The following is a 9,097-nucleotide window of genomic DNA, read 5'->3' on the forward strand; positions in this document are numbered from 1 at the left end:
AAATGAAAACGGGTCCCTCACACCACTGAGCCAGGACTCCTTTCAACAGCTGTGGGAGAGTGTATTAGACAGGCTCAAATAAATCTGGAGTTGACCTTTGACCTCTCCAATTGTATGGGGTATTTTATTAGTTCTATTTTTATTTCTTTTAAACCTCACTCTTTCCTCATCTCAAGCAGAAATGGCCTACTCTTAACCTCATTTGATTTGTTTTTTTATGAAATCATGAACATTTCTAGCTCTTGTAAACAAACTAAACGTGCCGTGGCTCGTCTTGACCACTCACCTGTTAGGACAGAACGGTGGAGCTGGGCAAACCATCGTCGAGCTTTGCGTCGTTTTATTTTGAAGGAACACTTCCTGTGGCAGAGGAAGTCCCAACGACGCCGCCATATCTAAAGTCACTTGACCGCGCCTGTCAGATCCTGCTACAATCTGCAGACTATAGCGATTTCTGACAAGAGGACACATGACAAAGCACCGCCGCCAAACGCCACACTACCAACTCATCCCAGTCCACTCAAAGTGGCCTGAAATGTGCTCCCAAAGCCATTCTGCTGACACTTTTTTTTTCTTTGACTTCTTTCATTGAGCATGAAATCCCCCTAAACGATCAACATTTGCATCAGGTGTCGGCAGCAGTCCGCTGGAGGTGCGCCGACCTCCCCAGAAACCAAGTTTCACACCTCCGCCCTGCTCCACAGAAGCTACAGCTGTTCTGACCAATCACAGGCCTAGTATGCTAATGAGAGTCAAACTGCTGAGAGTCCTTTGCCATATTCACCCATATACCTACCTCTGTCTGACCCCAGCCCTAGCCCTAGAGAGCAACGCCCCCCTGTGGCCGTCCCCAGGCGCTGATCTTAACCCTAGCCACTCATATTAGGTCATATTTGTGGTAATTTATTTCTACATTTTTCCCTTGTCCTTCTCTATCTTGAAGAGGTTTTTTTTTCTTTACATAACAAAAAAAAAAAAAACTCATTGGATTGATGTTTTTTTTTTCAGATTTCATGTATTAGAAAATATAGCAGGACACTTCGCTCTCTAAATGCAGGTCTACTTGTGGTTCCCAGAGTTTGTAAGAGCAGAATGGGGGGCAGAGCCTTCAGCTATCAGGCTCCTCTCCTGTGGAACCAGCTCCCAGTGTGGGTTCAGGAGGCAGACCCCCTCTCTGCCTTTAAGACCAGGCTTAAAACTGTCCTTTCTCTTTCTCTCTCTCTCTCTCTCTCTCTCTCTCTCTCTCTCTCGATGACTTCATGCCATTAACTTTGTATTTTTCTTCTCTCCCGTAGTTTGTGCTTCTCCTCTCTCTCCCTCTCTCTGTCCTCATTCTGCAGGTCTCTCTGCCTCGGGAGCAGCAGGATCCAGATCCACCACTACTCATCTTTACTATTAACCACTGTTACCTGTCATTATTATTGATAACACCATGACCTACACAGCTGTTCCTGGTCTTTCTCTCTCTCTCTTTTCTGCTTTCGGCCATTGCAGAATATTCCACTTCTTTGCTTTAAAAAACTCCTGGGTTGCTTTTGCAGTATGTTTTGGATCATTGTCCATCTGTACTGTGAAGTGCCGTCCAATCAACTTTGCTGCATTTGGCTGAATCTGAGTAGAAAGTATATCCCTATACACTTCAGAATTCATCCGGCTGCTTCTGTCTTTTGTCACATCATCAATAAACACAAGTGATCCAGTGCCATTGGAAGCCATGCATGCCCATGCCATCACACTGCCTCCACCATGTTTTACAGAAGATGTGGTGTGCTTTGGATCATGAGCTGTTCCAATTCTTCTCCAGACTTTCTTCTTCCCATCATTCTGGTACAGGTTGATCTTAGTCTCATCTGTCCAAAGAATGCTGTTCCAGAACTGGGCTGGCTTCTTCAGGTGTTTTTTGGCAAAGTCAATTCTGGCCTTTCTATTTTTGAGGCTGATTAATGATTTGCACCTTGTGGTGAATCCTTTGTATTTACTCTCATGAAGTCTTCTCTTTATGGTAGACTCAGATACTGATACACCTACTTCCTGGAGAGTGTTCTTCACTTGAGTGGATGTTGTGAAGGGGTTTTTCTTCACCATGGAAAGGATTCTGTGATCATCCACCACTGTTGCCTTCCATGGACGTCCAGGCCTTTTTGAGTTCCCAAGCTCACCAGTGCACTCTTTTTTTCTCAGAATGTACCAAACTGTTGATTTGGCCACTCATAACATTTCTGCTATCTCTCTGATGGATTTCTTCTTTTTTTTCAGCCTCAGGATGGTCTGCTTGCTCCAATTTGGATGTGAATACTCTCAAATTACAGCTGAGAGTCTGCACTTTAAGCCCATATAGATTATGTAATTGTATCCTGAATATGTTTTCATAAACAGCTAAAATTACAAAACTTGTGTCACTGTCCAAATATTTCTGGGCCTAACTGTATAATGGGTTTTCACGGTCAGTATTTTAGGTTTTGGTGTTGTTATATCGTATGTATTGTATATTGTTGTTTTTATTGTATTATAAAATGTATTCCATGCCCTTTTTAACTCTTTATATGCCAATTAAATATTTAATTCTCATTTATTGTGATTTTAATGTTTTAATTTTTTTTAACCCTTTTCAATACAAATGAATTCCTGTAATGATAGTGGGTGTTAACAGAAGGTGCACCCCTGTTCATGTTCTTTCTTTGTTTTGCCTTAAAGTGCGGTCTCAGTAAAGTTCACCTGCTTTCTTCAATCCTGAAAAATGGCTTCCCAGAAGTAAATTGAGATGCATTTTTATTTCCATTTCTTTCCTCTTTCCTTACACAGCAGCAGCAGCTCCCTTTAACCCAGAAGAACACATGGGAGGACAAATAAATGATTTCTAACAAAAAATACTTACCCAGGAACTGTGGATTAGGACCTCTCTGTTCTGCTGCCCTCTGACTTTTGCATTCTTCGTCGTTTCCAACATGTCTTCCTGATTTACCTTTGCCCGTATTTACTTCTGAACTGGGACCATGGCTTATTTTAATACTGATCCTCACTATGATCAAGAATGAAAGACAGAATTTCAAAGAACAACATAAATCTGTCAATCAAACATCAGCTCACATAGTTGAGACTGGATTTTACTCACTATCAACATGTGTGAACAAACAGGTGACAGACAACAACTGCATCCTCTCTCAGGTGAGATTAAAATGGTCCTTTACCAGAACAAATAATATAATAATAAATGACTGAGACTGAGCTGGTGTTGAATTTTTTTTATTTTATTTAAGAACATTTAATTAAAAAAAAAAACACAAGAATGAATAAATGAATGAATTTGAACAGTTTACAACATAAAATCAGACAAATCTAATAAAACAAAAGGAAAAATACAGGTGTGTGGTCCACTGACCTCAAAAAAAGAACATAATGTGTATAAAAAATGAACAAAATGAAACTTACCACTCTGAACTATATACAAAAAACACACAAACATACTGAGAGGTATGTCCAGACTCAGCAGGGTTGCAGTATTGACCTGAAACACAAAGAAAACAGGGCCTGGGTTAGGGTCAGAGGTCAGATCATGCCTTTAGGAAGACGTTTCACCTCTCATCCAAGAGCTTCATCAGTTCTTTCTTGCACCTGACCAGGCTGGGACTGGTCCAGTTCCTTTCGATTTAAAACTCCTTTGAGATACTATGACCTGGACAAATGAGAATATTCACAGGCTATATTTTGAGTTGTTTTGTTCTGGCATTTTAATCTTTTAAACACCAGAGGTTAACAAGAGCAACATGAAAAATATCTACACTTGCTCCTAGTACCAATAACAAGCACTATAACAGCTTTATACCAGGGTGTGATGTCATAGAAAGGGGCGGGGCGTGTTGTAACTTGTTGATAGTGAGTAAAATGCACCACATGGGCTGAATGGAGGAGGATATTCTCCAAGTCTCGAATATGTGAGCTGATGTTTGATTGACAGATTTATGTTGTTCTTTGAAATTCTGTCTTCCATTCTTGATCATGGTGAGGATCAGTATTAAAATAAGTCATGGCCCCAGTTCAGAAGTAATTCAGATTCTTTCTAAACAGCCAGGATGTATGAAATGAAACAGGACAAATATGGCTTTTTAAATAAAATAAAATATTAATAATTATTTTCCTCCTGTTCCTCCTCTCCATGTAACAAGATGGTGGAGGTGATGGAGGTTGATAAGGAGGTGGAGGTGATAAAGGAGGTGGAGCGGGTCGGGGGACGTCCTCACTGTCCTGTAAAATGGTACAATACAAAGCTGACATGGGAAAACCACAGTGTAGAAACACAGGTTTCACAGAATACAAACAAACTCAGGTGAGACAACACAGATGAGTGAATTAATTTAAGGTGGACTTACAGGTGGTCCCCACTGCCCCCGATCTCATCTCTCATCTGCCTGGGGGGCTGTCATCTGACATTGTGACCTGTCAGTGAGAACAAGAAGTAAAGACAACAGCTGATAAATGGATCAGATGGTTCTTGTCTTTGTTAGAAATCATTTAGTTATCCTTCATGGTGTTCATGGCCAAGCAGAGTTCTCAGTGACAGCTGTAACTTGACCATTACCTAAGTTACACCAGTCACTAAGCGCTTCACTTACTGTCACACCCTGACATGTGCCGCAGCAGCAGCAGCAGCAGCAGCAGCAGCAGCAGCAGCAGCAGCAGCAGCAGCCTTTAACCCAGAAGAAAGTATAATTACAGTCCATGGTTGTCCACTGCTGTGAGACATCATTAGCTGTGAATGAGAAGAAAAAGAGATGTCATCTTATTTAGCTTTTGTTCCGGGTGTTTCCTTTGACTTTGTCTGATTTTGTTACAGATTTTACAGGTTTTGTTAGCTTTGAAGGTTTGTGTTTGTTGGAAAGTACAAAATGTGAGGGTTAATTTGATGTATGATGTCAATAATTCTGATTTTTCCAGCACAATATACGAGACTGTTTTTGATCACTTACAAAAGGTCCCGCTGCAGCACTGACTGCACTTCATTGGGTTTACCAAACACAGTGTGATGTCAGAGAAAGGGGCGGGGCTTGTTGTAACTTGTTGATGGTGAGTGAAATGCAGCACATGGGCTGAATGGAGGAGGATTTTCTCTTTTCTCTGCAAAGCGGCTGCGACGCAAGGCGCGTATGTAACGTGTATTTAATCCAAGATGTTCGAAGCTTTCATTTGATGTTCAGCATTCTTTACTTGAAGCAGGTAAGGAGTAAATAAAACAAGGTAAGTAAACAGTTCTCTGTTCAGTGTTCAGTGTTTTTATTTAGATTTTGTTTTCATTACATTCATAGAAGGTTGGATCTAAGGTTTATTTTGATATTTCACTCAACTAAATCAGACAATGCTGGACTGAAAGAAGTGGCTAAATTTAAAGGCATGATTTGACCTCTGACCCGTCCCTGTTTTCCTTGTGTTTCAGGTCCATACTGGAACCCTGCTGCCTGCCACAACCCTGGCCCTTTTTTCTGTCAGAGCACCAAACAGCCAAAGATGAATTTGTCTGAGCTGAGTCAGAACCTACCTCTTAGTCAGGACTCCCTCACTGGGGACTGTCACCTCCCCCCTACCTCCACCCTTTATTAAATTGTGGTGAGTTTGTGTGTTTTTAAGTTTAATTTCATTCATTTTTGTGTGTGTGTTTACTAGCTAGCACTGGGGCGGTGCTAGCAGTAGCTAACAGTAAAACAATACACAACAATGCAATAAAACTAAAGACAATGCCATTATGGTCTAAAGTAAACATTATTGTGTCTCGGACATAGACTGTAAAAACAGGTCGTATCTACCGTTTTTAATTGCTGGTTTGTGCACTGCCCAGCAGGCATATCAAGTGACGAAAATCAAACACATCTTTAGTATTGCAGGTGCATGCCGGGTCCGGCTAATACGGTAAATGTTGAATTGTCCTGCGTGGATCCTCCAGCGGTGACTTGGGAGTTTATTGAGGAGTGTTTCACCGTCAGTGAGGGTGTGAGTGGACAGTCTCATTCAGCTCTAAATGTTAAACATGTTGAGGAGTGCAGCAGGACAGAGGCTGAGTGGACGCTGACATCAACATGACTCTAACTCTAACCTGGAGCACACTGTGGAGGACTTTGCAGTGCATGAGGCACAAAATGACGTCCAGACAGGTGAGAACAATAAAACTGTTACTCTCCCTCCCGAGGGACGTCAACAATCACTGCGTTGCCTAGCAACATGTTGATTTGCGTGCATGTGCCATAACAAAGTCCTTCTAGGTTTTGCCTTATGTCAGTGGTTATACCAGGAGTGTAAAAATGCTGCCTCTCTTGCTTTCATATGTGTGTTTGCTGATAATTCTATAAGAAATGTAAGGCTGATTAATTTATGTGACTTAATAATATTTGTTGCACACACCATGTTGTCCATAGTTCTTTTTATTTCTTGTCTGTCATTTTTGTTAAACTGTCTGAGCTTTCTCACTTTGATGGTTTATTCTAGTGAGGCTACTCTGAAAAAAAAGGTTGTTTATTTATAAATGATAGTTTATTGTGTGAATGAAGGTTCTGTCTGTAGAAATGCAATTTATTAAATCAGACATTAATTAACCGATCTCTCTCAATTTATCACAGGAATTTGTGACTGCACTGTCTGCCTTCTGACCACAAGAGTGTCCTGCCAAACTTCACCAACTGCACCTGAGTCTGCTCTCAAACCACATTCACCACAGTCACTGCAAGTAAGAGGGGTCATCAGCCTCTATTAGGTTCATGATTTGAATGTTTCTTTGTATTTTATTTTCTGCTTGACCTGTAGGTGGCCAGCCTAAAACGCTGAATGTCTGCTAAATATTTCTCTTGATTTTGTTCGGTGGAGAGATGTGGAGCTGTAAGGAGTGTAGTGTATCTCTGTCTGGTAGATATGAGCTGCTGAAACATTTTAGACTACAGCACCGCCAGAGGCAGCGTTACCCATGCCCACACTCAAACTGTCCGTGTACTTTTAAAACATGGAATGCTTTGCACATGCATTTAAGTAGAATCCACCCTAAACGAAACTCTCAGGAGCTGCTGGAATTGTCAACATTCAGTTGTCATTTGTGCTTTTGTCACAATCTTCCGACAGAGGAGGATTATTTTGTACACATTGGCACTCATCTGAAGAGTAATGAAACTGTGACTTGTATGTTTTGGGGTTGCAGTTTTCAAACAAATATATATGGAACATTTCACTCACACAAGAACAGGAAACACAACCCACACACATTGAAAGATTTCAAGCCAGGTGTCATTACAAGTACTGAAGTTTCACAAGAATCCTCTGATAATCCTGAGGAAGATTCATGTGACCACAATAACTCGGCAGTTGAAGCAGACAGTGCATGTTCAGGTAGTGACGTGGTTGTAACTAAGAACTTGTCCAAAGTAATTGAGCAAAATGTTGCTGCAGCACTGCTCAAGTTAGAGCATTTTGCACACGTGCCAGGCACAAAGATGAACGAGTTCTTAGAAGAACTGCACTACTTGTTAAGTTCAGCAACATTGCCCCTCTCCATGAACATTCTTGAAGGTGTTTTTCAGAAACCTAGTCCCACAACGGATAAGTCTGTGATAACAGAAGTAGCCACAGCTCTCTGTGCATCTAACACTATCTGTAGTGCAACAATGCACTTTTAAGCACAAAATAAAAAAAAGTTTCCATTGTGCTGTCAACAGTTAGGATTGCTTAAAAATGCATGTTCTATCAACCTAGCCAGCAAAAAATGGGCAACTGGACTGTGTTATAAAAGAAGAAACGTTTACTGCCGGAATCACTCATGAACAGCATCCTATATCATGGTAGGGAAAAGCATTCTGGGTAGAAAACCACACAGCATTGTGGGTAATGTAGTATTGAACTTGTATTTTTTTTATTGAATAATCAAATCAAACAGATTACATCCAACTAGGCAACTATCCAGATTCAAACAATATTCAAATGATAACTTTAAAGTGCTTAAACTCGAACAATAAACATTAAGTTGCAAAAGTGTATGTTGAAAACAAATGGCTTTTAATGTTGTGACCTCCTCATCCACTCTGCTGTTTGGTTGAGATAGTGTTTCTGAAAAGTTTTTTGTTGTTTTACATATTCTCTAGTCTGCAGACTGACAGCATTGATGTGAGACGAGAATGCATCCTCAAAGTACATGTGTCTACTTGAACGAAGATCCAGAGAAGCTGGTGAGGGAATACTTGGTATGTTAATTTACCGTATCTACCTACCTATCTTCAATAAGGGGATGATCAAAGTTGGAATAGATGGGGGTTCCTCTTGGTACCAATTGGCTTTAAACTTCAGAAAAGATAAGGCCTTAAAACATTGTGAAATGAACCTTCTTGCCTACTGCATTGCATAAAGACACCAGGTGTGTACACTACAGGCCAAAAGTTTGGAAGCAAGATCAGATTTGTAGAAAAAAAGATCATAGTTTCATTGGTATACTTTGCAACAAAATAAACATGATTATTATATAAAGAGTCACTTATCAGAATACATTTTTACTGTAGGTATTTGGGTTTTTCTTGCTTAGACTTTGCTTTCTTCAAGGTAACCTCCTCTGGCTTTAACAACAGCATGGCACATACGAGGCATTCGTTCCACAAGTTTTTTAAGGTATGTGACAGGAATTGTTTTCCAAGCTTTGTTAAGTTCATCAATGAGAGACTGCTGATTTGTGGGACGCACTTTTCTGACTGATCGATCCAATTTGTCCCACACAAGCTCAATTGGAGAGAGGTCTGGAGACTGAGGGGGCCAAACCATCTTTCGAAGAACACCTTCCTCTTCTTTTTTGTCTAGGTTACCCCGACAGAGCTTGGAATAATGCTTAGGGTCATTATCTTGCTGCAAAACAAACTTTTGCGCACAAGTCTTAGTCCAGGTGGAACTGCATGATACTGGAGGATGGAGTGGTACTGTTCCTTCTTCACGATATCCTTTACCTCAAACAAATCTCCTACTCTATCACCTGCAAAACATCCCCATAGTAGTGTTTTTTTGCCTTCAGACCAGCCTTTCTCAAATGTCTTTTCACATTCATCAGAGATATGGGTTTTGACCTTGTCATGTTGATTTCCTTCCTCAT

General features: G+C 40.7%; 1 long non-coding RNA gene across 1 annotated transcript; it reads left to right on the forward strand.

Annotated features, from left to right (window-relative positions):
- Positions 1 to 6,034: 6,034 nt before the first annotated feature.
- On the forward strand, positions 6,035 to 8,751 carry LOC139621248 (uncharacterized). The gene is made up of 3 exons (XR_011690964.1): positions 6,035 to 6,709; positions 8,116 to 8,207; positions 8,560 to 8,751. It is a non-coding gene; the product is annotated as an uncharacterized lncRNA (long non-coding RNA).
- The last annotated feature ends 346 nt before the right edge of the window (positions 8,752 to 9,097 follow it).

This window comes from Trachinotus anak, unplaced genomic scaffold (assembly GCF_046630095.1).
Source record: "Trachinotus anak isolate AG129_WGS33_773 ecotype Australia unplaced genomic scaffold, CSIRO_AGI_Tana_v1 ptg000005l, whole genome shotgun sequence".
Taxonomy (NCBI): domain Eukaryota; kingdom Metazoa; phylum Chordata; class Actinopteri; order Carangiformes; family Carangidae; genus Trachinotus; species Trachinotus anak.